At 40.9% G+C, this 26,825-nt stretch overlaps 1 pseudogene; it reads left to right on the forward strand.

Moving 5' to 3' along the window:
- The window catches only part of LOC124507570 (uncharacterized), a 35,771-nt pseudogene extending 17,203 nt beyond the window's left edge, over nucleotides 1-18,568 (forward strand).
- The last annotated feature ends 8,257 nt before the right edge of the window (nucleotides 18,569-26,825 follow it).

A 26,825-nucleotide genomic window follows, 5' to 3' on the forward strand; every position in this document is an offset into this window, starting at 1 on the left:
TTAGAATAGAAGGAGAGATAAAGGTCTTCCCAAACAAACAAAAACTGAAGGAATTTGTCACCACTAAACCAGCCCTACAAGAGATCCTAAGGGGGACCCTGTGAGACAAAGTACCAGAGACATCACTACAAGCATAAAACAGACAGACATCACAATGACTCTAAACCCGTATCTTTCTATAATAACACTGAATGTAAATGGATTAAATGCGCCAACCAAAAGACATAGGGTATCAGAATGGATAAAAAAACAAGACCCATCTATTTGCTGTCTACAAGAGACTCATTTTAGACCTGAGGACACCTTTAGATTGAGAGTGAGGGGATGGAGAACTATTTATCATGCTACTGGAAGCCAGAAGAAAGCTGGAGTAGCCATACTTATATCAGACAAACTAGACTTTAAATTAAAGGCTGTAACAAGAGATGAAGAAGGACATTATATAATAGTTACAGGGTCTATCCATCAGGAAGAGCTAACAATTATAAATGTCTATGCGCCGAATACCGGAGCCCCCAAATATATAAAACAATTACTCATAAACAGAAGCAACCTTATTGATAAGAATGTGGTAATTGCTGGGGACTTTAACACCCCACTTACAGAAATGGATAGATCATCTAGACACATGGTCAATAAAGAAACAAGGGCCCTGAATGAGACACTGGATCAGATGGACTTGACAGATCTATTTAGAACTCTGCATCCCAAAGCAACAGAATATACTTTCTTCTCGAGTGCACATGGAACATTCTCCAAGATAGATCATATACTGGGTCACAAAACAGCCCTTCATAAGTTTACAAGAATTGAAATTATACCATGCATACTTTCAGACCACAATGCTATGAAGCTTGAAATCAACCACAGGAAAAAGTCTGGAAAACCTCCAAAAGCGTGGAGGTTAAAGAACACCCTACTAACGAATGAGTGGGTCAACCAGGCAATTAGAGAAGAAATCAAAAAATATATGGAAACAAACGAAAATGAAAATACAACAATCCAAACGCTTTGGGATGCAGCGAAGGCAGTCCTGAGAGGAAAATACATTGCAATCCAGGCCTATCTCAAGAAACAAGAAAAATCCCAAATACAAAATCTAACAGCACACCTAAAGGAAATAGAAGCAGAACAGCAAAGGCAGCCTAAACCCAGCAGAAGAAGAGAAATAATAAAGATCAGAGCAGAAATAAACAATATAGAATCTAAAAAAACTGTAGAGCAGATCAACGAAACCAAGAGTTGGTTTTTTGAAAAAATAAACAAAATTGACAAACCTCTAGCCAGGCTTCTCAAAAAGAAAAGGGAGATGACCCAAATAGATAAAATCATGAATGAAAATGGAATGATTACAACCAATCCCTCAGAGATACAAACAATTATCAGGGAATACTATGAAAAATTATATACCAACAAATTGGACAACCTGGAAGAAATGGACAAATTCCTGAACACCCACACTCTTCCAAAACTCAATCAGGAGGAAATAGAAAGCTTGAACAGACCCATAACCAGCGAAGAAATTGAATCGGTTATCAAAAATCTCCCAACAAATAAGAGTCCAGGACCAGATGGCTTCCCAGGGGAGTTCTACCAGACGTTTAAAGCAGAGATAATACCTATCCTTCTCAAGCTATTCCAAGAAATAGAAAGGGAAGGAAAACTTCCAGACTCATTCTATGAAGCCAGTATTACTTTGATTCCTAAACCAGACAGAGACCCAGTAAAAAAAGAGAACTACAGGCCAATATCCCTGATGAATATGGATGCCAAAATTCTCAATAAGATACTAGCAAATCGAATTCAACAGCATATAAAAAGAATTATTCACCATGATCAAGTGGGATTCATTCCTGGGATGCAGGGCTGGTTCAACATTCGCAAATCAATCAACGTGATACATCACATTAACAACAAAAAAGAGAAGAACCATATGATCCTGTCAATCGATGCAGAAAAGGCCTTTGACAAAATCCAGCACCCTTTCTTAATAAAAACCCTTGAGAAAGTCGGGATAGAAGGAACATACTTAAAGATCATAAAAGCCATTTATGAAAAGCCCACAGCTAACATCATCCTCAACGGGGAAAAACTGAGAGCTTTTTCCCTGAGATCAGGAACACGACAGGGATGCCCACTCTCACCGTTGTTGTTTAACATAGTGCTGGAAGTTCTAGCATCAGCAATCAGACAACAAAAGGAAATCAAAGGCATCAAAATTGGCAAAGATGAAGTCAAGCTTTCGCTTTTTGCAGATGACATGATATTATACATGGAAAATCCGATAGACTCCACCAAAAGTCTGCTAGAACTGATACATGAATTCAGCAAAGTTGCAGGATACAAAATCAATGTACAGAAATCAGTTGCATTCTTATACACTAACAATGAAGCAACAGAAAGACAAATAAAGAAACTGATCCCATTCACAATTGCACCAAGAAGCATAAAATACCTAGGAATAAATCTAACCAAAGATGTAAAGGATCTGTATGCTGAAAACTATAGAAAGCTTATGAAGGTAATTGAAGAAGATTTAAAGAAATGGAAAGACATTCCCTGCTCATGGATTGGAAAAATAAATATTGTCAAAATGTCAATACTACCCAAAGCTATCTACACATTCAATGCAATCCCAATCAAAATTGCACCAGCATTCTTCTCGAAACTAGAACAAGCAATCCTAAAATTCATATGGAACCACAAAAGGCCCCGAATAGCCAAAGGAATTTTGAAGAAGAAGACCAAAGCAGGAGGCATCACAATCCCAGACTTCAGCCTCTACTACAAAGCTGTCATCATCAAGACAGCATGGTATTGGCACAAAAACAGACACACAGACCAATGGAATAGAATAGAAACCCCAGAACTAGACCCACAAACATATGGCCAACTCATCTTTGACAAAGCAGGAAAGAACATCCAATGGAAAAAAGACAGCCTCTTTAACAAATGGTGCTGGGAGAACTGGACAGCAACATGCAGAAGGTTGAAACTAGACCACTTTCTCACACCATTTACAAAAATAAACTCAAAATGGATAAAGGACCTAAATGTGAGACAGGAAACCATCAGAACCTTAGAGGAGAAAGCAGGAAAAGACCTCTCTGACCTCAGCCGTAGCAATCTCTTACTCGACACATCCCCAAAGGCAAGGGAATTAAAAGCAAAAGTGAATTACTGGGACCTTATGAAGATAAAAAGCTTCTGCACAGCAAAGGAAACAACCAACAAAACTAAAAGGCAACCAACGGAATGGGAAAAGATATTTGCAAATGACATATCGGACAAAGGGCTAGTATCTAAAATCTATAAAGAGCTCACCAAACTCCACACCCGAAAAACAAATAACCCAGTGAAGAAATGGGCAGAAAACATGAATAGACACTTCTCTAAAGAAGACATCCAGATGGCCAACAGGCACATGAAAAGATGTTCAGCGTCGCTCCTTATCAGGGAAATACAAATCAAAACCACACTCAGGTATCACCTCACGCCAGTCAGAGTGGCCAAAATGAACAAATCAGGAGACTATAGATGCTGGAGAGGATGTGGAGAAACGGGAACCCTCTTGCACTGTTGGTGGGAATGCAAATTGGTGCAGCCGCTCTGGAAAGCAGTGTGGAGGTTCCTCAGAAAATTAAAAATAGACCTACCCTATGACCCAGCAATAGCACTGCTAGGAATCTACCCAAGGGATACAGGAGTACTGATGCATAGGGGCACTTGTACCCCAATGTTCATAGCAGCACTCTCAACAATAGCCAAATTATGGAAAGAGCCTAAATGTCCATCAACTGATGAATGGATAAAGAAATTGTGGTTTATATACACAATGGAATACTACGTGGCAATGAGAAAAAATGAAATATGGCCTTTTGTAGCAACGTGGATGGAACTGGAGAATGTGATGCTAAGTGAAATAAGCCATACAGAGAAAGACAGATACCATATGGTTTCACTCTTATGTGGATCCTGAGAAACTTAACAGGAACCCATGGGGGAGGGGAAGGAAAAAAAAAAAAAAAAAAAGGACGTTAGAGTGGGAGAGAGCCAAAGCATAAGAGACTGTTAAAAACTGAGAACAAACTGAGGGTTGATGGGGGGTGGGAGGGAGGGGCGGGTGGGTGATGGGTATTGAGGAGGGCACCTTTTGGGATGAGCACTGGGTGTTGTATGGAAACCAATTTGTCAATAAACTTCATATAAAAAAAATAAAAAAAAAATAAAATCAAGATGAACATATTATATCTTCTCTACATTCAAAGATTGCAAACTAAACTTTGGGACAATTAAGTTCATAAATATATACTTAAAGTTGAGATGTAATAAGAAATAACTCTAAAAATAAAATCTCTTCATACTAAAAAAAAAAAAAGGCTTTTTTTTTAAATGTGTAATGTTGACAGAGAGGTTGGAGTAAAAGGAGCCTTGGAGATAAGCATGAGCTGGATCATGGAAGACTTTCAGGACAATCAGACGATTTAGGCCTTCACCCTGGAGACACTAAATTATTTCAGCAGCAAAGTAACACCATCAAATAGCATTGTGTGTGTGTGTGTGTGTGTGATGAGATCCTTCAAGGAACTCTTGGGAGAATAGATTGAAGTTCTTCAAGGCTCAATAATGGAACATCACTTCAAAGGATTTGGATGCCCTTTGATGGACAAAAACAAGATTGATATCAAGCCCTGAGAACTTGGGTGCATTGGAGCATAAAGAGCAGAAGTGGGCACTTTGCCATCTGAAGGCTACACAGACATAGTGGGCAAACAGAGCTCCTCCCTGGTTTTGGAACAAGGAGATCCATATTCGCTACAGGTGGTTGCAAACCACAGGCTTATGGTCTGAGTAATAACTTCCTCGTGCTCTCTGTTTATAGTCAGGAAGAACTGGCCTCTTCCTGTTTCCTATTTGGGGAGTGAGGGCACTGGGAGTATCAATTGCATGCAGTTTGGTGTCAGACCTTTTCAGTTTTATTTATACATTCAATGGAAATATGTCCCTTTGCCTTACGCCGGGGGTGCCAGTTTAGAAATCTACCATTTGGTAAAAGCACAGCATGTAAACAAGTAGCTGTACTCCATGAGTAGAGAAATGGACCAAACACAAACCTGGGAGATTTTGCCTTTTTTCACTGACAAAAGGAAGGATTCACGGAGCTGACACCTTAACCCAATATTGAGGGATCGGTTGAGATTGCCCTAACATGACGGAAAGGCATTCAAGCCAGACAGAATGACAGAGACAGGGACAGGGACACACTTGTAAAGCTAGCACCAGTAGACTTGTTCTGGAGTAACAGTGTGAAGATCAGGAAAGGTCCAAATCATCGTGGACCCTGAATGGGGAAAGTTAGGCTCCCATTTCAGGATCATGGGACCACCGCTGGAATAAAGATACCGGGTAGACCAGAAGGATGCGCGGGGAGGTAGCCACAGAAGCCACTGACGATAAAGAATGTCCATGAGGTGCCTAGAGTAAAAGCAGGTATCTGGGGGTGTCAGCATGACAGTTAGGAAATCGAATCAAGACTGAGTGGTGATTTCCTAGAGTACAGCTTCAGAAGCTTAGAAGAAGAAGTAAGAGCCCAATCTCTGCATACAAGTCTGTTTACATGTAATATATATGTATATATAATAATTAATTATATTTATATTTTATATTTATAATTAATTATATAAAATATAGTAATATATAATATATACTAATTATAACATTATATATATTATATATTATATATATATAGCAAAACCTGACTCTTAAAGACATTGAATGGGACACTTGTGAAAGTGTGTGACCCAAAATAGTACCTCAGTCTCTCATGTTACACATCTCCTTATCAAGAACCATGTCTCCTTTATGTTTAAGTCCTCACTTTCAAGAACACGCGGGCAGCATAGGGGGCAGGTGTCTCACTGAGACACAACTGACATATTACGCTGTGTAAGTTTAAGGTATACAGACTACGATATGGTACACACAGGTATTACAAAAGGACCACCAGGGTGGGTGTTGAGTGTACATCTGTTGAAGAAACGAACAGGTGAACCCAAGAGGAATCTTGCAAGGGTTGACTTTTGCACGAGAGGGCCTTGGTTTTCCCCAGTTTGAACGTCCTTCTCTTGACATTCCAAGAGTTTTGTTTTGTTTTCTTTCGGTTCCTCAGCTGTGCACTCAGTTCACACTGTCACTTCATTAGCACCATATCTGTTTGTGAGGAAATCTGGCAAAGTCGATTCCTCTAGGCAACTGGTTCGTACTTTTTGTCCTTTGATTGCAATTAATGAGATTAATTGTTTATCTACTTCCCCATTATGCTTTGATGAGGCCCACGTGAGTACATTTTCCAGGAATATAAGTATTTAGTATTAGTGTGTTGTCTTATTGGGAGAGCAGTGTTATTATACGGCTTCATTAATGCCTGTACATGTGGTTCAATTAAGATTTACAAATTAGGTTTAATTAAGGTTTATAAGTAGTGAGGTGAACTCCTGGCTGTGTTCACACTGTGGATTCCTCTCCTTATTCTGCTTGCTTTCTTTTTTTCTTTCTTTCTTTCTTTCTTTCTTTCTTTCTTTCTTTCTTTCTTTCTTCTTTTTTTCTTTACACAGTCTTCATTGTTATTAGAAAAATCAAGTGGGTACTGGAGCTGGACAATGAAGTGGACCCTGAGAAGTCTCCTCCGAGCATCTGATTGCACTTACTGTCCCTATTTCTTTCTATAAGCTAGATCCAGAAGTAGGTACCAGATAACCCATTACATCTGGATTACAACCCACTCACATTACTAAGGAAAGTGCAGGGGCAATGGAATTAGACTACTGGCACCTGCTGTGTGACTTTGGGACAGTTACTGACACACTGTGACCCTCACTCTTCTCACCTGAAAACACAGAGATAATCACACCTTCCTTGATATAAGAGACATTACATGAAATAATTTTGGTAAGGTATCTGACATGGGAGTTTAATAAATGATAGCTATTAATATTCCACTAGCAATCCTGATGTATGGGATTTTTTCCCCAAACCCCGAACAGTACTCCCAAACCAGCTAGATGTTGTGCAATTCAACTCAATCCTGATGCTATCTACCCAGAGTTGGCATAAGGGCTCACAGGTCAAGGGCTCAGTCCCTCAAGACTGTCCCCACTTCAGATGGCAATCACAAGCCCAGCTTGTCAACTGCTATGACCAGTTGGCTCAAAGTTCAAGGTTCCTACAACCCCCTCCTAATGTTTAATTAATTTGCTACAGTGGCTCATAGAACTCCGGAACGCATTTAGTCACTAGAATACCAGTTTATCACAAGGGATGTTACAGGACAGAATCAACAGCCAGATGTAGAAGATGAAAGCTCTTTGTTAAGGGCCTGGTGGATTTTGGTCCCAAGAACAGTGGCATGGAGAAACTTTCTGGTTCACCAACCTGGAAGATTTTCAGATCCTGTCCTTGTGGGTTTTTATGGAGGCTTCATTACCTAGGCATGATTGATGAACTGACTGGCCATTGGTGATTGAGTCAACCTCCAGCCCCTCTCCTTTCCCCAGACATCAAGGGGTAAGACTGAAAGTTCCCACCCTCTAAAGACATGGTTGGTTCCCTTGACCACCAGCCCCCATCCTTAGGGGCTTTCCAAAAGCCACCTCATGAACATGACAGAAGACACCTGTCTGTTCTCATCACAGGAAATGCCAAGGGTTCTAGGAGCCTCCTTCCAGGAAACGGGCCAAAGACCAAATACACATTTCTTATAAAACACAGTATCACAGCTATCTTAACAAAACACATACAACTAATATATAAATACAGGAAGGCAAATGGAACCGTGGCCGACATTTACCACTCACATGATGTGATGGTACTGCTTCAGGGTGTCAGCCAAGCCTCTCCTTTTCTTAACGTCTCTTTCTCTCACTTTCCCTACCATTCTGGTTCTCGGTTCTAGTCAAACCCAACAAGTACAAGTACATAACGAATAACTAAAAAGTGTCAGACACGAAGTAGAGAAGAATTCAACACAAACAAGACAAAAATCACAACTCCCCACTCAGGAGGAGGAGAAGGGCAGGTGTGGGAATGAAAGTGAGTGTGATCCATGATGGAATTAGACACACATTTCAGGGACACTTCCACCCCTGTGCTTCAGATCTCAATTTACTTACTGTTTCTCTTTGAATGCAAGCTCATCCCTTGCTCTTTGTTGGGAGAATTCACGCTTCATGTTTGTGAGCCCAGACTAGATGTATAAGCTTCTCCGTCTCCTTCTTCTTTTTGAACTATCAATCATGCCTGTTCTTAGAACTACACTGCCCTACCTGGTCCATGTGTTAACCCGAGGTGACCTCTCTAGTGTGGGACACCTGCTCTATTCTGTCCTGAGATGTGAAAACACAGCAAAGAGACAAAGTCATGGTGAAAGCGGACCTAAGAGAAATTCAGTCAGTGCTGGCTGTCCCACTTTGGTGATGGTGCTCCTGAAGTGGCACAGCAGCTCCAAACATTTCCAAGACGATACAGATATAGGGTCAGAGGATGAGGAAAGCTATAGTGGGGAGACCGATAGCCATTTGTCTCGGCACACTTAACTACATAGTATCATTTGAGATAATTGGATTGTTCTTTGAGGGACAAAAAATAATAACAATAATCCTATAATAGTCATATTTAATTAAACTTTGCTCTGTGCTGAACTGACTTACTGAATGTAGCCCTTCACAACCAGATAGTAAAGTGGTTTCTTTGACTCTTTTTTTTTTTTTATCAATACTGTCTGTTCAAGGAAATTGTATACATTCAATTTGACAAGTAAAGGCAAAAGTAGGGTCCCTAACCATGCCCATCTGATTCCTTGCTCTTCCTAATAATTTCTGCTTACAAAATAGTCTACACAATATAAGCTAGTGACTCCTAGAGCCTGGAAGGGATCTCAAATCTCTAGTTATTTAAATGACACTGGGGACACCTGGGTGGCTTAGTCGGTTAAGCGTCCAACTTCAGCTCAGGTCATGAGCTCAGGGTTCATGAGTTCGAGTCCCGCATTGGGCTCTGTGCTGACAGCTCAGAGCCTGGAGCCTGCTTCAGATTCTGTGTCTCCCTCTTTCTCTTCCCCTCCCCTGCTCACACTCTGTCTTTCTCTCTCTCTCTCAAAATAAATAAACTTTAGACAATTAAAAATACATAAATAAATGACACTAGCTATGTCTAGAGACATTAGCTATGTCTCTAGAAAGCCTCTGTCAGTGTGCAGACAGTTTTCGTAGGAGGGAATCACACAAAGGAATTACACACATTTTTGGTTTAAGTAACGTGGCTGACGTTGGGCTGTCTTTCAAGTTATACCATCGTCTTATCTCTTCATGAAATAGTAGGAAAGGAAAGCAGTGAAGTTGCTTTATGTGTAGTTGCATTAAACAACACATAGAACAGCATTGAGAATGAGATGTTTTTGAGGGAAATGACCTTCACGTGGCTTTGTCTCACTCAAAAGTTAGGAGACTAGGAGACTAGGGACCTAACCCAAGACCCAACTGGGTCCCTCTCTGAACCTTTGTTTCCCTCTCTTAAAAAAAATGTGGAGGCATCCCTGTCTGTCCTGCCTTCCCCTAGGAACCATTAACAAAATCCAGAGAGATGGTGGCTATAACATTATAAAGGATGGGGAAATGTTTGGTAAATTGTATATGGCTATATAAACATAAGGGTTTATTATGATGTTGATTATCATTGATGACAGCACCAACAAATGTGCTAATTATACTCATAAAACGAAGATGCAAATGCTTTACTCTGGACTTTCAAGAGAGGCTTATTCTTCTCCTAGAAAGAGAGATTATAAGCACAAAATATTCCTTTTTATTAGTACTGCAATAACTGTTCCATGTAATATTAATAACAATAATAAAATGTAAGCCACTTCTACAGTATTTTCAGGGAGAAAAGAACACAAGAGCTAAAAAGTGGAGTGCGCGGGAATGCGTCCCTTTTAATGGTATCTGTAAAAAAGCAATGGACGCTTCCACAAATCTATGTCTCACTCTGACACCCTCTATTTTGCATTTACCCCGATTCATATTTGCATCCCTTTCTTGTTTGGCATCATTTGTGACCTCAGCTAATGTATTAATAAAATGACCATGATGAGCCCTATAGCTGATTTCCTCTCTTTTCAATAGACACTTCTTTCCTAAATTGTCCCAGACCTGTCCACGGGTATTTATCAATACCTTTGGCCAGAATCCTTGGATAAATGTTGATTGCATATGACAAGGTTCACTTCAGGGGCTTCTCTTTAATTTGGGTTGCACACGCATGCTACCCAGAGAAGCTATGACAAGTCAGTTTTTCTACATCATTTGGCACAAGCTGTGCTTTTGTAGCTGGTTAACGTTTGCCTAAGAAAACAGATCTGCCTTGGTTTCCTAGGACAACTTCTGAGGACCAGGCTGCGCATTATACCTTTTGGTTGCCTTTGGAATGAGGGTCAAGTTCGGGCCATGTAATATTCTAGGTGCCATGAAAGATAGGGATAAATATCTTGGATATTGACCAGATAACTTCTACTTTAGCTGAGTGAGTGTATGGTCCCTTATTGTTGTAACAAATTCCTACAAAATGAGGGCTTTAAACAACACAAACTTATCTTCCACTTCTGGTGAGCAGAACCTGAAAGAGGTGTCCCTGGGCTAACCTCAAGATGTCCCCAGGGTTATGTTCCTTCTGCAGCCCGTAGGAAAGAATATTTTCTCTATATCTTTTTCCATTTCTGGAAGCTTCCTGTATTCCCTGGCATGTGGCCCCTCTCTCCATCTTCAAAGCAGGAAGTGTAGCTACTTCAAGAATCTCTGTGACCCTGACTCTGGCTTTCCTGCCTTCTCTCCTTAGGACCCTTCATAAGGACCCTTGGGGTTACATTGGGTCCACACAGTAACCCAGGATAATCCCCCCATCCCAAGATCAGCTGATGAGCAATTAACTGCATCTGACTGTAATTTCCCCTTCTCATGTAATGACATATTCATAAAACACTGAGATTCAGATGTGGATATGTTTGGGGCCGAGCATTTTGCCAACAGTGATATCACTTAAATTATAGAGCTAGTGTATATCACTTGAAATTATAGAATGCTATTCAATATTATGTGATTCATACCATTTACATCAATGGAAAATCATGGACAAAGCACAACCCAAAAAGGAATAAGAAGGGTCACCATGATCACAAAAGGATCAGAGCACAGAAGATGAAAAAAGAAGAAAAGACACACCGATTAACTTTTCCCTCTGTCATTTGGCCTAGACCTGGTACTCACATTAGCAAGAGCCCTTCAGGAATTTCATTTGTTTCCATTGTGTATTGCTAATAACCTCCCCTCCAACCTTGCTCACTGTGTCCAGCCAGTGGAGGGTGGAAAGAGACTTTGGAGGATGCACCCTCACGTTAAAAGCCTTAGTCCCAAACCAGCACATATAATCTCTGCTCATATTCTGCTGAATAGATATTAGGAACCTATAGCTACACAAAACTGAGAGGAAGGATATGGAACAAAGTTCGCCAGGACTTGCCATGGTGTTATATGATGAAGAAAGACAGGATGGATTTTAGTAGAGGGCTCACAGTCTCCACCACAGATTAGAGAACTCGAACCCTATGGTTCCATTTCGTTAGCATTCTGACCCTCTTTCTGACTTCTGAGCTGATTTCCCCTATTACTTATGTGTTATTATGTGAACAGCATAACAAAAGTTTGTTATTTCTATTTTTACTTGTATAAAGCCCGTTGACATCGCATGGGGTCACACCTTGGCACACACACCAATCTTGTCACAACAGACACTTGCAGGAGAGAGTAAGGGGAACACAGAATAATATATGGAAAGGATCATGACATAAACCACAAGTAACAATGGAAAGAGAAAATGCACTGGGGTCTGACCAACCTCCACTTTGTCACTTTTTCAAAAAAAAGATAGAAAATTTAAAGAGCTCCATTCTCTGTCATTTTCCACCTGTAAAGTAGGCATAATCCAGCCAGCCTGGAGGAATACATTGGATGGATTGTGATAGGATGTCTAAAAATGTCTGGTCTACACTTAACACATAGTCAGTCCTAAATAAAACATGCCTTAATACCATCAATATTTCTACTGTTTTGCTAAAATGGCACTCCATTCTTTATAACTGCCATTTGAAAGGAATTTGGAGATTAAATTTGAGAGATTAGCCAGATCTAGCTAAATATGTTTTTTGTCTCGAATTAAACCATAAATTTTATCTGTGACTTTATTGCTTATATTTCTGGATGGATTTTGTTGTTGTTGTTGCTTGGGCTATGAGAAAACAAATCAACACAGCATCAATAATTAACCAGACAATATTCATTCTGCAACCATCTTCTTGGCAAAGTGAGAGATTGAGAAATAGCTCCTACCCAATTCTTTAAGCAGTGGACATGAACACATAAATTTCTGCATGTATATACCATAGTGTATAAATAAACTTCTTGCTAATTTGATCTCCAAGTGTAAATTATATCAGTATTATACTGTTTTATTAATTCATAGACATATAGAATCACATCTTTGAAAGAATCTTAGATGATACTGAATTTAATTTGCAGCTCATAGACTCCCAGACATGAAGGTCTGGGCAGGATTGCATCAGTATTTTCACAGGCTGTTATCTTATAACACACCTGTCCTGTGTGCTTCTAACGTGTTCCTCATGAATGAAAAGAAGTCTACTATTTCATGGGAAGTGGTTTTATTTATGGACAACTCTGGACTCATCAACCTAGTATCAATTGATCAATTAATTTAAAATTAATAGTTTTGTGTTTCAGGCTAGTTGTTGGTTGGTGTTCTACAGATATACAGACAGTAATAGTCTCCATATTTTGGGTTCCTTCTGTAAGCCATGTACCATATGCCATCTCATTTAACCATCCCAAGAAACCTATAATTTTACTTTATTATTAGCCCCATCTTAATGTGATAAAAGCGATGTTTTAAAAGGTAAAGTAATTTACCTCTAGCCACACCACTACCTTTTTTGAGGGTGGGGACAGAGTCTTAATCCCCATGGTATGCTAACCCCTAAAATGAGTGGTGCTCACAGTTCCTGAGAACTGTAGAGTCAAGAGTAGAACATAAAAACAAATGAATTGACATGTAAATTAGGAATGGTCATAAACGGTGTATGGACACAGTATTACGGGAGCACAGGAGCACACGCTATCTTTATGTTTGTTTTTCAAACTCAGTTTCTTAAAAAAAATAAGGATCAAATTTATTACTTAGGACCAGATAAAATGCCATAAATTGCTTGAAAACAAACCTACATCTCCCTGAACTTTGGATTTTCGGGTGAGCATAGCGATGATAGCCAAATGGACATTCACTCAGTTGGAGACCATACGAATGTAATCTTTTCACCAATTCCTTGTTACACGGTGTCAGGTCAGCTCAAGTACCTCCCCTTAGGATTCTTTCTCTGATCGCAGTTTCTTCAATGATTCCTCTCTCACATGCTGACCTAAATAAAATAATTACAGAAGGCCAACTGGTCAACCAGAGGCATGGCGATGCACACTGATCAAGGGAAGTTGCCTAGATAGTCTCTGAGACAGAACAGCCTGTGTTTAAGGAGGTGGCCTCTGCAGTGAACAAGATCTGGTGTCATCACTCATGACCTTTATGACCTTGAGCAAGGAACTTAGCCTCCTCGATCTTCATATTCTCTTTGGTGAAGTGAGCATTAAGATAGCTTCCTCAAAAATATGTATTATAAGGATTACATAAAATAATCTATCTAAAGTGTTTAACCAAGTGCCCAGAACACAGGATTATTTAATAAGAGTTGACTATTTGTGATTTGTAATTTATTTTATTTTTTTGAGAGAGCAAGAGAGACAGAGGTGAGCAGAGAGAGAGGGAGACACAGAATCGGAAGCAGGCGCCAGGCTCTGAGCTGTCAGTGCAGAGCCCCATGCGGGGTTCAAGTTCACAAACCATGAGTTCACGACCTGAGCCAAAGTCAGCACTTAACCCACTGAGCCACCCAGGGGCTCCATGACTATTTGTGATCTTTGCTGTAACTATGATTACTGTTTTGGAAATGCAAAGTGAGGGGTGTACCCCCTTCGAGCCAAGCCCATCTTGCCTATAGGACTAGTAAGTGATGCTTCACAGGTGTAAGGTATTTATTTATAAATGTTTTCCCATTAATGATCTCATGCAATCCAGACACTAACATAGGAGGTAGGCCATATCATTCTCGGTTTGATGATGGAAACTGAGATTGAGGAAAATTAAAAGACATTCCTGGAATTCTCTAGTGATTTTCCACGGCATAATGTGATGTAAAATAGAAGCACTAAATTATATTAATGGTGTCTTCTTAAACTACAAAACTTTCTTTACTTTGTATGCTTAAACGTTTTTAAACAATAAATTTTGCTATCACCTATTTTATTGAGATTGATTTTACTAATTAATATTTCAAAGCCTTTGCTTCATTTAATAAGACAAAGTCAGCCCTGCTGCATTTCAATGTTAGCTATAATTAATGATGATATTATGAAAATTAATGCTTTTCCATTATCCATTATGACATCATCAGTGCTAATGATCTGTTTATTGCTTCTCTGCTGACGGCGGTTAAAAGAAGCCACATTTTAAAGAGGAGGGAGAAGCCTAAATCATGTTAAAAGCAGTAAAATCCTTTACATTTAGAGAATATTTTATTCTGAAGTCACCCAGCATGGTATAAGAAACAACCAGGATCCCAAAAACACAAGGCATATTCAGGCAACTGACATGAAATAATTGATACAAACAATACCGGTTAAGTCCCCAAACCATTCTTCCAGTGTGATATCATTTCTGACATCTAAAAGACTCTTTTGGGGGCACCTGGGTGGCGCAGTCGGTTAAGCGTCCGACTTCAGCCAGGTCGCGATCTCGCGGTCCGTGAGTTCGAGCCCCGCGTCAGGCTCTGGGCTGATGGCTCAGAGCCTGGAGCCTGTTTCCGATTCTGTGTCTCCCTCTCTCTCTGCCCTTCCCCCGTTCATGCTCTGTCTCTCTCTGTCCCAAAAATAAACGTTGAAAAAAAAATTTTTAAAAGACTCTTTTGTGGAATTTGAAGAGGGAAAATGGGAAAGATAAAAGTTACTAGATGGGGTGCCTGGGTGGCTCAGTCAGCTGAGCATCTGACTTTGGCTCAGGTCATGATCTCGTGGTCTGTGAGTTTGAGCCCCGCATCGGGCTCTGTGCTGATGGCTCAGAGCCTGGAGCCTGCTTCGGATTCTGTGTCTCCCTCTCTCTCTGCCCCTCCCCTACTCATGCCACATCTCTGTCTCTCAAAAATAAATAAACATTAAAAATCTTTAAAAAAAAGTTACTAGAGATGATTGGTTTTGCATATATTCACTATTTAACACTCATTAAACCCACAACAGATAAAATGCAACACCCTCACTGAAAATCCTTGAAACCAGAACTCCAGGCCTCAGTTATATAGCTAACAAAAGGTGGAATCTGAACTCTTAAATGTAAACATCGCTGGGATATTAATAATTCATGCCTTGCCAGAAACAACTAAATAGGAAACTTTCCTGAGGGGGTGGTTAGAAATATCACTCAATTTCACCTGTGGCGTAGAGAAGAGAATTGAAAGATTTTTATTTATAGTAGTATTGATTCAAAATATTTTGTATTAATAATTGATGGATAAGACAATGATGAGTTCACAAACAAAGCAGATGGAATCACGTTAGAACTGGAGAGTGTCTCATAAACCCTCTTTCTCTACAGAGAGAAAACTGGAAACATGAATATTTCAGGGACACGGTGAGTAAGTTGTGAGTCAGGACTAACACTTGGATGTCTTGACTCCTCAGATCAGCCCCCATCATCCCACCACCTCTCATGGGCACAAAGGTGAGCGTTCAATGGGAGGTCGATAAAACAAAACGAGTGGCTAAGCCAAGGGCTTTAACTTCTTTGCAAAAATAAATGAGAATGGTATTATTTTTTTTTCTATAGGAAGATTATGGCCTTTGTAGCTTCCACTTTGTGGGTTCTAGGGTTGATTTGTCTCATCTGGTTGACCTGTTGTGTGTCCCCTCCCAATTCACTGCTTTTAGTGAGTCACCCTCAAAGGTGAAATGCCAACCCAACATGGCCTGTCAGAGAAAAGATATCTGCTCTTTCATCACAGATATTGATTTGCTGGTCTCTCATGTTGTAGCATGCAGACAGAGTCTCTTTGTTGGAAAGTATAAACTATTAAAACACCCAAGCTTCCAGTCTTACTGTAAATAATGCCCACAAGAGGGCTAAAGCCTTTTGTGTAACTTGGGGGTATATTTTGCTGACCATTAGTACAATAATCTAAAATGTCTATTATCTCAAATTCTTAATGACAGAATTTTCAGTTTCCTAAAAGATCTCATGCATAACAAATATAATAGGACTAAATAAAGACATCTAGCTAAGAAATTCAGCTAGCTAAGCTGAATATAACCCAGGGGTCTGAGCCATGGATTGGATTTAAAGTGACACAGTTCCAATTAAGCAGTGAATCATGGAGAAGAATTTGCCAATGGAAATGTTTAGAATAGTTCTCTGCTCTACCCAGACACCCAGGGTGTCCTGTGCTCCGTAGGGGCAGAACTTTGCCTTACTCATCATTATAGCATCAGACATGTAGTAAAATACTCATAAATACTTGCTAAATAAACCAGAAGCTTCTACAGAGAGTAAAAATACAGATGTGGGCCACTCACCCAAGACCAACTCAAAGAGAATATCATTAGGAATGTATTTATTTTAATTAGTTCCATAGATAACATGACACTCAAGGATCTCAGAGCTAAGAGCCACAATTTTAGGGATATGCCATCTTGAACGACCAACTTATTTTCCTTATTTCAGAAACCAGATGGCATACAATTTGGTTCATGAGCATCAGGATTCTAGGGGAAAGGACAAAGAAGATGACTGGTCAGCCTTCCTCCCTTTCCACAGCCCTTTTATTTGGTAAATAATACAGGAAAAGTTTAACCAGATGCCTTATTTTTTTTAAATCAACATGGAATCTACACATCTAATAAGTCAGTCTGCCCCAAGCCCTAATTAACAAAAATGACAATTCCATGTAACAGATATCTAGGATTTTATATTTCACCAACATTTTCATGAGATTGTTTTAAATTTTCAGCCTAACAATAGTCCTTGACGTAGGTATTGTTATTATCCTAAACTGTGAGGAAAAATAATCTCACGTTACTGCATCATTCAGTACTATTTAGTAACAAGTGACATAATGCCAACTACATCTCATGAAAGAAAAGAGAGCAATTCATTGGCCTCAAGACTCCATACTTTGGATAGACAGGGGCAGAGTAATAATGTGTCTCCTGGTTCCAGAACTGAAGGGCATTTTCTAATCTTCCTCCTCTTCCACCTCCTCCTGTCTTCCTCTGCCTATCCTGGGTCAATGAACAGGGGTGAGATGGGGTTTTCTCAATGACAGACTCTCCAGAATCCAATGAAATGAGAGTATAATATAGCAGCTCTCCAGTGGACAGAGGCAAAATACATACAGATCACTGCAGAGACAAATATAGGAAATATTCATTAAGTTAAAAAGCTTATGTACTGGGGTGCCTGGGTGGCTCAGTCGGTTGGGCATCCGACTTCAACTCAGGTCATAACCTCACTGTTCCTGAGTTTGAGCCCCACATCGGGCTCTGTGCTGACAGCTCAGAGCCTGGAGCCTGCTTTGGATTCTGTGTTTCCCTCTCTCTGTGCCCCTCCCCTGGTCTCTCTCTCTCTCTCTCTCTCTCTCAAATAAAAGATTAAAAAAAAATTTAAAAAAAGCTTATGTACTTAGGGTCTTCTGGGTTCTTTGGGGCCAGAAGAATCTTGAAATTGTAGAGCACCCACACAGGCTTTGATACATGCTTTAGACATTTTTGTTTTGTTTGTTTTCTGGAAGTCTCACAACTATCCTCAAATTTGAAAGTATTGTTAGAACAGATCTATGGTCAATGATGAAAGTATCTAGACAGAACTTTGCTTCATGGTGTACTGGGGGGGAAGAAACTCTGCCAACGTGGCCATACTATTTGATATGGCTGTACAGATCATTATGCCTCCGAATACACTGGTGGTACCGTTATGTACTGGACCATCAATGGAGCCTTCCATACAAAATTAAGATACTGTCTTTGCAGAAAATCTTAATCAACATTTTCCTGGTGTCCAAAGAGGTGACACTGTGATTGCAAAAAGCTCTAGTGTTATTTGTAAGACTATTTGGTTTGGAAGGAAACAAAATCCTCACCAACAGTCCATCAGATTTATTTAAAAGCCATGATGACAGGCCAACAAGTCATGTTTGGTTAGAAGGTAACGATCTACAAGGTTCTACAGATTCCAGGAATTATGGAACTACTCCATATGGATTACTAGGAGGATCTGTCTTCTTAAGATTTGGCTTCTGAGCAACTTTGGATTTCCAAGTGATGGCCCTAATGGCCACAGATTTTGTGATGATTAAAAAAAGCATCTATTTGTCTGATCTGATACTGTCTCCCCTTCATGTGATTTTATTGTTGCCACTGAAACCATGTACTTATGTACTTACCAATAAATGATTCACTATACAAAAACAAAACAAAAAAAAAAGCTTATATCCATCCGATTACCAAACACTGCCATGTTGCCATACTGAACGCTTAACTACTCTACAGATGTCAACCATACTAATAAAATAACTTTAACACAGAAAATAAGACCCCAGACAAAGCTTACTAGACCCAGAATGGAAATTTCTGCTTGAATGGTTCAGGGTATACAAGTGTGATAGGTCACTGTGATTCAGGTTGGTGAGTGAGAGCCTGGGCTAGTTGGGGATGGAATCAGAAGGGGACAAGATTAAGCCAGGAGTAAACTAAGGATTGTAGGAGGAACTTGAATTCACCTGGGGCTTGTAGTGCCAGAAAGTAGTAGAGACAACTGCAGGGCAGTGTTTTAGTGTCCTGGGAAGGTCTGGAAAAGACCCACAGAGCAGGTGCCTCCTGAGCTCAGAATTGATGGAGAGGAGGAAGTGGTCATTGCATATATCTAGAAGAGGAGGGTGTCAGGCAGAGGGAACAGAATGTGGAAACCCTACACTAAAAGCATGCCTGGAAGCTTCCAGGAAACGTAAAATGAAGCCAGTGTGACTGGGGCAATGTGAGATGAAGAAGGCATTTAGAACGTGAGACAAGAGGCATCATGGGAGGTTGCAAAGGTCATATAGGGCATGGTGACAATGTACTGGATGGGAAATTTGTGCAGGGCTCCAACGGTGGAGTTATCTGATCGGACCTGCACTTCATAATTTTTCTAATTTTTTAAAAAATCCAAATTAGTTAACATATAGTTGGTAATGATTTCAGGAGAATTTAGTGATTCATAACTTATATATGATACCCAGTGCTTATCCCAACAAGTACTCTCCTTAATGCCCATCACCCATTTAGCCCATCCCCCCACCCACCTCCCCTCCAGCAGCCCTCAGTTTGTTCTCTGTATTTAAGTCTCTTATGGTTTGCCTCCCTCTCTGTTTTTATCTTATTTTTCCTTCCCTTCCCCTATGTTCATCATTCATTCAGAGAAAGATAAATACATGATTGCACTCATATGTGTAATTTAAGAAACATGCCCTACACTTTTAAACAATCCTTCTGGGGGCCCCTGGGTGGCTCAGTGGGTTGAGCACCCTTCTCTTGATTTCAGTTCAGGTCATGGTCCCAGGGTCATGGGACTGAGCCCCACGTCAGGTATGCTAAGTATGGAGCCTGCTTAAGATTCTCTCTCTCTCTCTCTCTCTCTCTCTCTCTCTCTCTCTCCCCCTCTTCCCTGTTCACACACTCTCTCTCTCAATAAATAAATAAGAATAAATAGATAGATAGATGGATAGATCCTTCTGGTTTTGCTTTAATTTCGTCCTAGATCCACTAAAAAGGTGGCAATAATTTTTTTTTTTTTAATCTCGGACACTTCCCATTTCCTAAACGGCTATGTCTGCGTTTTCAATGAAGCCTCATCCATCTCTAATTTTGTTACATGGCGATTACATGGGCTGTGTGAAGAAAATGAAGCAGAGAATTCCTGTCATGTAATTATATTTTAAAAGCCGAGTAATAGCAGCTCCTTTTATTAGCATTAACAATTAGCAGACCTCTATCGCTCTGGCTGTGATAAAGAAATCCCTTGTAAGGATTCTGTGGAGCCAGTTTTACATGTCACACTCACATGAATAATGGAGCCAATGTCACGGGGAGCTGGTGCAGGCATCCTTCATTAAAAAATACACAGGAGAGGAAAAAAAAATAATTTGGCAGATAATCATGAAAACACCACCCGTGATTAGGTGCTTCGTATGCCCAATCATTTTCTCGATTGACTGAAAACTCATTCTTGAGAGTAGAGGTCATGTCTCATGCCTAGAATCATACAATGTTAAAGTTGAAAGTATCCTAGAAATGATCTCAGCATCCGGAAATTCAGAAGCTTCAGGGGCTAGGTAGATGATATAAAGTGAGGGATAATGCCACACGGGGGACAGGTGAGCCAGGAAAACACAAACCAGGTCAAAAGCAAACAGGTAAGACGCTCCAGGAAGGAAGGCAGGCCCGCTATTGCCAGGGCCTCTGACTGGTCAGGATGCTGCCTCTTAAAAAGAACTTCTATAAATATTTACAAATAGTTTACCTTAACAATATTTGGTATTTGAATGCCCCGCCCCCCACATACACACACAAGTACGTTGACACACACATATGGAGACAGGACTAAATAAAACACAGATATCTTCCAAACTAAATAGGGCGCCTAGGTGGCTCTGTCTGTTAAGCGTCTGACTTGGGCTAAGGTCATGATCTCACAGTTCATGGGTTTGAGCCCCACGTCGGGCTCTGTGCTGACAGCTTGGAGACTGGTGCCTGCTTCGGATTCTGTGTCTCCCTCTTTCTCTGCCTCTCGCCTGCTCATGCTCTCTGTCTCTCAAGAATAAATAAATAAATAAATGTTAAAAAAGAAGTTAAAGAAAAAAAAGACTAAATAAGACACATATATTTAGAGGACTGGGGGCCCCAGGCTCCCACTTTGCACCTGACTGCAGTCCAGCTGAGCTGAGTCCTAGAGAAAGGACATAACTGACTTCTCCAATAGCATTCTAACAAGTTAGTGACGAAGTGACTTATATTTTGGGGTCTCTCGTAACTCTCAACATAAGGCTTTATTCTACACTAGAAAAATCACCTCCAGATCACTGTTAAAGACATTTGGATGAATTATTCTAGCTTAAGTTTTTATTTTCCTAGATTTAATGACTGAGTCCTCGAGAATGCAAGTGACTTTAGCAAGGATGCACAGGCACTGAGAAGCAGAGATAAATCTAGAAGGTGGTCTGGTATTCTTTCTGTTTTCTAATTGCGTATGTTGTGCATGCCAGAAAATGACGCCTGATTATCAACAGTCAAGGCCTTGGAATGTACTTTAGGTTCTTTTCACATTGCAGCTCCAGCCCTGGGAGCAATCATTATGCACCACATGTGCATGTGGGTGAAGTTGGGACCAGGTGTACCTGTGCCCACGCAGAGGAAGCCCTGGAGATGCCTGGCCTTTCTTGCTCCTAGAGAGTTAGTGACTTCATATTAGCAGGTGACAGCTTATTATCCTGAGCCCTTACCTGTGGTCAAGTTCATTTTTAAAGCCAGTGCCAAACAACTCTATGCTGCAGCAAACCCGTCTCACCCTTGAAGTTAACTATCCTAAGACATGTTCATGGACCGGTGAAAATGAAAACATAATACGAGCTTAAAATATGTTAAAGGAAGATGCAGGAGATAAGGGTAAATTTTTTTTTCTCCAAAGCAAATTGTGAAAAGTCTTCACAGTCAAGCTAGCAAGTAAGCAGCAAATGTCTCATGAGCTGCAGAATGGGATGGCCGGGTGGCCTTTAAGAGGATGCATCCAGAAGACACGTGAGTGATAAAACAGAGGAGGACTGTGCTGGGGACAAGGCCGTCACTAGCTGGTAACTGCAGAATGACAGCGATGACCAGAATTAGAGCTACGGCAATGAGATCGGGAAGGACAGGACTGTTTGCATTTGATTGTTTCCATCCGTCCCGCTGCTTCTGGGATCCCTTTCCAACATGGCCACTCTGCATTCGGCAATTTTCAGAGCCCCTTGGATCACAATGCGACTCTGATTTCCTCTATCCATGTTTGTGACATGTACTTAACCTGCACGTGCTCCAATCCTGTTTTGTAATGTGTCCCTTGTTTTTTTCTTGCTTAATGCACGTCCCTGGGACAAAGATCTTGGCCCTCTCTAGGAGGCAGCCTGGGGAGCCCAGGGCAACCTTCTCAAAAGGCTGCTGATTCAACCTGACATCAAGCTACCACTGGAAAACAGGGACTGTATCTCAAACTTGCTTGAATAATTTAGGTGCCCACCTCCCTAAATCAGAGTGATGCAACACTAGGAGACCATGATTTGCTTTGGAGACATTCCCACACTGGGTCACTCAACTTGGCAAATTTAATTTGTTCTCGAGCAAGACAACTTGCGGTCTTGACAAACAGAGCCTTGGGTCCACAGCCCTCTATCAGAGGCCCCCTGTCTCCATCCTTCATCCCTTCTAACAACCATCCCCTACCCACTCTGCACACTCCTATCACTGTGCTTGACAGAGTGGAAAAGACATGATCTTTAGAGACATACAGACCCGGGATGGATTTCCAGCTTAACCACCAACTGCGTGGCTTTGGGCAGTAGTTTCAACCTTAATAAATGGAGAGAAAACAGTAGATGCATTGCATGCTCTTTTGGCGAATGACGTGAGCCCAAGTTTGCAAGATGTCTAGCTCGTTGCAGTTAATTGAATTAAATGTTATGTTTAATCACATTTTCCTGGTTTTCCCTATACTTTCTCTCATTCCCCTTTTCTTGGGCGGGATCTCCATTCTCTCTGCGTCTGCATTTGGCTTAGATTCTGTCTCTTCCTGGCAGTCTTAGCCCACCAAGAATGTGTCCTCTGTTTCCTGTTCTCTGTCTCCTGCTAAGGCTCTTTATATTTGGTTAGTCCTGTTCTCTCCCCACACATCTCTCCGAGTGCCGCCCTCCTGTTCTCCTTATGTATTGCTACCTGCTCTGCTATATGCCTCTCTTTTCACTTAGTGCCCTTCCTTCTCTGTCCATCTTTTGTCAGTTTCTCTCCCTCACTGCTAGTGTTTGGACCTGGACTGTACGTGCCTCTTTCCTTGGATGTCCTTGCATCCCTGAATATCTGATGTTTGCACCCTGCATCCCGTTCTCTCCTGCTCATTTGGTTCTTACCCCCTCTCACTGTTTGCCTCTCTTCCTCTGTCTTCTTCATCTGTCTCCCCTTCAAATGGAGCGCCAACCCCTTAGTACATGCTATATTCTCAATTTACCAGGGTTGAGTTGTTCGGGAATGACACACGATGGTTTCTGTGGTTTGTTGTGACCTTGACTTCCCCTTGGATGATCTATGAGCTGCTGTTCCATTTGCTCCCATTTGCATGAGTCAAGTCTCTGTTGGTTTTTGAGGCCTGTGCTCCAGAACATTGCTCATCAGTGTGGGTTTCATATTTTACGCACTATGAATATCATGCCCAGAAGCTCACAATCTTTCACCACAATGTAGCAGGTGACACAAATAGAATTTGTGACAAAAAAGAAAACAAACCTAAAAACATGTCACTGTTGAATGAATAATAAAAGGTCAAAAATTTTGTGGGAGAAAGATGAAAAGTTGTAGGTTGGAAATATAAAACATTATAGTGTGCCTTCTAGACGGAGGTCACACATTTAATGCAATCTCAGCCCCACTTTCTACAGGAAAAGACTGACAGTCAGAGAGAAGTATCTCGTCCAGAATGGCACTCGATGCTGGCAAGTGCATGAGTTGGGATTCAAATCCAGGTTTTCACCCTTCCATTTCTGACTGGATAGACTAACCGTGGCTGGCCATCACTCTCACTGCAACAACCAGAGGTAGATAAATTATTAAATCCACATGTTTACCATTATCGGATACTTGTGGAAACAGAACTATATGAACTACAATTCCAGAGAAAGAGGGAGCTCTCCTAGGTGAGCAAAGACCTCCTAGTCTTTTCTTTCTTGGGGTCACATGCAGACTCTGACCGTGGGCTTACAGAGCCAGGGGACTCTACATGGGAAAGGTCAGCTGGTGGGGGTCCTGAGGGCCACACTTGCTGCACTTGCTTCCGTGACCAGGGAGAGCTGATGCCCCCCCCCCAGGAAGTTCTGCACCGCCAGCAGGCTGGAGGCTGGGCTGGGAACGAGGTGTGAGATCACAGATGACCTAGGAGAAGAATAAGCCTCCAGAAGGTGGGAACTCCCGTAAGCACAGGCAGACCCTGCAGTGGAGAACTTTGTCAGAATTTGAACCTGCGTGGGGCAGAGGAATAAGAACGTCAGTTCTGAGCCACTGAACTGCAAAGTTATCAGGACTGAGGACAGAGGCAGACAAAGCTCTCAAACAAAAGCCCACAGTAATGGCACTTGAAGAAGGAGATGGTTTAAAAGACACACTTGAGACTACCAAACGCTGAGATTCAATCTTGACCCAGCTCGGTTCCTGTCCAGCCCCTGGCCTATCTGAGAGGAGGGCAAAGCGTGACTGTAGGCGAATAACATTAACTCTGCCCCCATATATTTCTTGTGTATATAATGCCAGGGAAAACTTACATTTATATTTGTGTGGAAGTAAAAAAAATATAACTGATGACCAGGGAAAAACAAAAAATAAGGCAGATCCACTTTTTGGCAACTGAGTGGCACAAATGGACTTTAAGACAACTATTTAAAGTGAGACAATAACAGAAAAAATAAGATTTTAAAAGAAAACTCAAATAAATACCCTAGACCATAAAACTATGAAACCAACAATAAAAAGCTCATTAGATGAAAAGACAAAGAAAGATCAGCTGAAACGATCCAAACCGAAACACAAAAAGGAAAACAAAAATTTAAAAAGGAGAACAGCAGAATTTAAGAGATGGATGGGACATAGTTCTCATGTTCATGTGGAACATGGGTAGAAGGAAATGCTGAAGAAATAATGTCCAGGGATGTTCAAACGTGATGAAAAATAACCCACAAATTCAAGAAGTTTAATAAACTCTGTGCTCAAAAACACAAAGAAAAACCCCATCAAGGCACATCCCAAACTGCTCAAATTAAAGATAATGAGCAAAATCATTAAATCGGCTGGAGGAAAAACACATTATCTTTATTAGAGTAGCAATAATGCTGATGTCTGACCTTGCAACAAACAGCGAGGAAAATGGAAGCCAGGAAAGAATGAAATGGTGTCTTCAAGCATGAAGAAACATCCAAGATTCCGAAACACAGACATTATATTTATTTGACTGCTTAAAGATTGTGAGCTGAAAAATTTCTTTTCCTTTCTTTTATTGAAGGATATCCAAAAGGGGCTTGGTCTTGTGTCTTCTATAGCATAACGCCTGGGTTTGTGTTCACAGCAGGGAAAGGTCTCTAAGAAGACACAGACTCCTCTTCGCGTCTTCATTTGGTATTTCCCATGAGAAACAAATACAAGTGTGGTCCTGGCAGACTAAAGGGTCTTACTGGGTCACATTTAGAGTAACTGGGGCTTCAGTGATTGAAAAGGGGATGCACACAAGTGAGTCTTTTACTTCTTTCTCTTCCGAGATTATTTCCTTTCCTTCATCCAAGCTTAAAAATAGGTACTTCCCCAACCTACCTGTGGGCAGCTAAGCACCTGTTGCTTCTTTGCTTCTTCTTTGTTTCATTCATATTGTCACAGGAGACCAAATTCTCAAAACATTGGTTTGGTTTTCCCAGGCTTAAGGTATGTGTTCCTGGATCCCTTGCAAGATATTTTCAAAAACAAGGGAAGTAGAGGGAAGAAAAATTAGGGGGTGGCATTGCAATCACATGTAAATGGGCATAGAAGTTTATTATCGTTTTTTTCCTTTGTAAAAAGGCTCAGAGATATTAGAATGAAGGCATCAATGTCAATCTCAAAGAAATTGTCTGAGCAGAGCACAGAGCTGAGAGCAGGAGTGCTGGGAATCCAAGGGCTGGTAGACAATCTGTGATTAAAGCTCTGGCATAAATGAGAAAGCAGGTGGGTGCACATCTTACCACATGTAACTGCACACAACAGGGACATTCTGGGCCAAAACGAGGGAGACCCACTATCTCTCTATGTCTGTGACTGGGCAGAAGCCATTAAAAGGCTGGATGTGCTTCTTTCTTTTTGGCCTCTAGGGATTTTGTTTGATCGCTTGCTTGTTCATTTTGGGGAAATGTACAAGATGGAATTTATCACTTGAGGGTTTCTTATATTTTGTTATTTAGACCTCTTCATTTATCGTCATGTTAAAACTTCCTGACAGTGGAGAGCCATGGAGTGTTATTAGTCCGATACAGGACATAGTCTCAAGAAAGCAATATGGGTCTATGCAAAATGATGTACAATTGTCATCATATTAATAATGTGGATCTTTGTAAGAGTTTAGTTTTCATGTGTGAAAAATTCTGGATCTAATCCCCAATGTGTGTGTGTGTGTGTGCGCGCGCGTGTGTTGGAGTGGGAGATTCCCCACACCACCAGGCAATTCTCTCACACCCACTGGGTGTACTACAACTCAGCTCAATTCTGACACTGTCTATCTGGAGACTGCATCAGATTCCACAAGTTCACGGCTGAGACCTGTAA

This window comes from Lynx rufus, unplaced genomic scaffold (assembly GCF_022079265.1).
Source record: "Lynx rufus isolate CCGP_SWC_20201006 ecotype Redwood Valley unplaced genomic scaffold, mLynRuf1.p SCAF_12, whole genome shotgun sequence".
Classification (NCBI taxonomy): Eukaryota; Metazoa; Chordata; class Mammalia; order Carnivora; family Felidae; genus Lynx; species Lynx rufus.